The sequence below is a fragment of the Capsicum annuum genome, chromosome 9, assembly GCF_002878395.1.
Source record: "Capsicum annuum cultivar UCD-10X-F1 chromosome 9, UCD10Xv1.1, whole genome shotgun sequence".
NCBI classification, from domain to species: domain Eukaryota; kingdom Viridiplantae; phylum Streptophyta; class Magnoliopsida; order Solanales; family Solanaceae; genus Capsicum; species Capsicum annuum.
In genome coordinates, this window is record NC_061119.1 from 100,641,690 (window position 1) to 100,644,295 (window position 2,606).

Genomic DNA, 2,606 nt, shown 5'->3' on the forward strand with positions numbered 1-2,606 from the left:
CAAGTTTTTCATAATTCGAACTGTCAGAAATAGTCATTCATTAATTTAGTATCTTAGTATCAGTAAAGTTATGTCATCAGTATTCAGACTCAATATCCTGTATCACCACGAGTTCAGTTATAGTTGCTTATGTATGTATGTATTCTCACGTTCATATTAGTCAACATTGTTCATGCATATAACCCTTTGCATTTACCCTACCTCATTCGTATACTCAGTATATTCTGACATACTAATACATTTGTGCTATGCTGCTTTCTCTAATGTTACACCATAGGTTCAGAAGCACGTGTTCCAGATCAGCAATAGCATTCTAGTCGCAGAGTTGTAGTGAGTCCTCATCCATTCGAGGATGATATTATTTTATTTTATTTATTATTTCAGTTCAGTTTTTCTAGAGAGAGATAGTTGCAGACATATTTCTTCAACTTCTTACTCAGACAGTATTTAGAGGCTTTCAGATTTAGTTCATATTTAATTCAGACGTTAGTTGTTTTTGGGAATTTTCCACCCATATAGATATTACATTTGTCAGATATTTTATTCAGTTGAACCTTATGGCCTATTGTTTATGTTTTTCCGTATTATTATGTCTTATATTATAGTGTATAGGTACAGATATCATTCATGGGTTAGCTTATGGTCCTTCGTGGTCATAAGCACTGTGTAGCATTCCGGTTCAGAAAATTATGGTGTTACATAATCATATGGTTGGGTATGCTTTGGCTTGGGTTGTTGTATGTTGGACAGGCATAGGGTCCAAAAGGAGGCCTAGGGTGTAAATTAGGGTATGATTCATACCCTAAGGTATGGTTGGGGTGGGGTGCCCATACTCACCTATGGCAATTTTATGCAGTATAAGTTGGGGGTAATTTGGACATTTCCTCTCTTAACTCCTTAAGACCCAATGACTTGTATCACTCTTGTGATATTATTTACCTTATTATTCTAATCTTAAATACTTAGAAACTCTATCAAGGCTCTTGGGTTAAGCAAGGCTAGGTTTTCATTAAAAGGATAGATTTGGGGACTTATAAGGTGATTTTTGTCCATCACTTTCGCAATCGAAGGAAATCTACTCCTTCCTCATTGTTATTTCAACTAAATGCATGATTTAATGTATGTTTTTCATGCATGAATGTTTTATCGTTTTGGGTTTTCAAATATAAGTTGGGGTTTTTGGTTATTATGGTTGGTTATGGTTTTTCCATTTCTTTTACTTATGCTTTTCCTATTATTATGGTGGTTGGAATATGTGGTTGCACAAGAATAGTTAATTGGTACTTGGTTTTGTCTTTTAAAACACTATGCCCCCAACATGTTTGATAAAATGCCTATGTGAATATTTTAGGTTAAATCGTTGGACTTTTATTGAACTATTAAATAGTATAACTGGGTAATGGAACCCTAATTGGAATAAATGGTTTAAATGGTTTGTAATGGTTAAATGGTAGGGTCTTGGTGGTCATGGTTATAGTTTAATTAAACATCCTTGTTGGGTACAAGGGAATCCCCCAAGTAAACTTAATAATGGAACATCTTGTGGGGTAAAGGTAATCCCCCAAGCAACTAAATAATGTCATCTATAGGTACATGGGAATCCCATGTTCTAAAAAGGGTTGGCTAAGGATATTGATTGAAAGCTATAGTCGGTATGACAATACCACTACTTATAGCCTTGGTTAATAATAAATAGAATAGTGGTTTGATTGTGTGGCAATGGTTTTAATTGGGCAATAATGGTGGGATGTGATAGCTAACCGTGAAGGTGTGTGTCCAATTTATGGACATAAGAAACTCATATTTGCTGACGTGAGGATTGGTCATGAAAACCATATATGATACTTATGGGGTACACAAAAATCCCTTAAGTACACTTGTACATATGTATCATGGATAGTGAAGGGTACTCGGGAATCCCCTACCCCTATGGTATCTCCGATTCGTGTGGCTACACACACCAAGGCCCATTTAGGGGGTTATACTACACACATATAGTCTGTGGGTGGTTCTAGGATGATTAAGCTACACATATCCAGGTTCATGGTTTTAAATGCATGGTAAACCCGGTTCCCTTTCCCGACATGGTTATATATATGTATGGTTGTGGATGCATATGTTTGATTTACTTGGTTTTAATGGTTGGCATTATTTTATCCTTATCTTGAGTACTTTCTAGAGTACTACCCTAACTATAAATCTCCTTGCGAGTCATAGAGAGTAATTATAGGTCATAGGACCCTATTGTAATGTGCCAAGTATGATTTGTAAAAGTCACTATTTTTACTATGACTACTATGTTACGAGTCGTAAGGACTCTAAATGACTCGTATAATCCTTTCTGTGAGGAAGCTAGTGTGATGCCTAAAGTATTCTGTTCTAAGTATGACTAGGATGTAACCAGTGTTGGTAGTTTAGGACGTTGTCCAGACTACGGCTGAGGGGAAATGAGTTGTAGTGTGACCCTACACGTTGTAAGGTCACCGGTAATGACTGACGACTTATTTTTCAGCTTTTTAATGAGGGTATTTTAGATATTTACCTCTTATTTCTATAATAACCCATGACCTATAAACATACTTGGGACCCTATTTTCATCCATAATA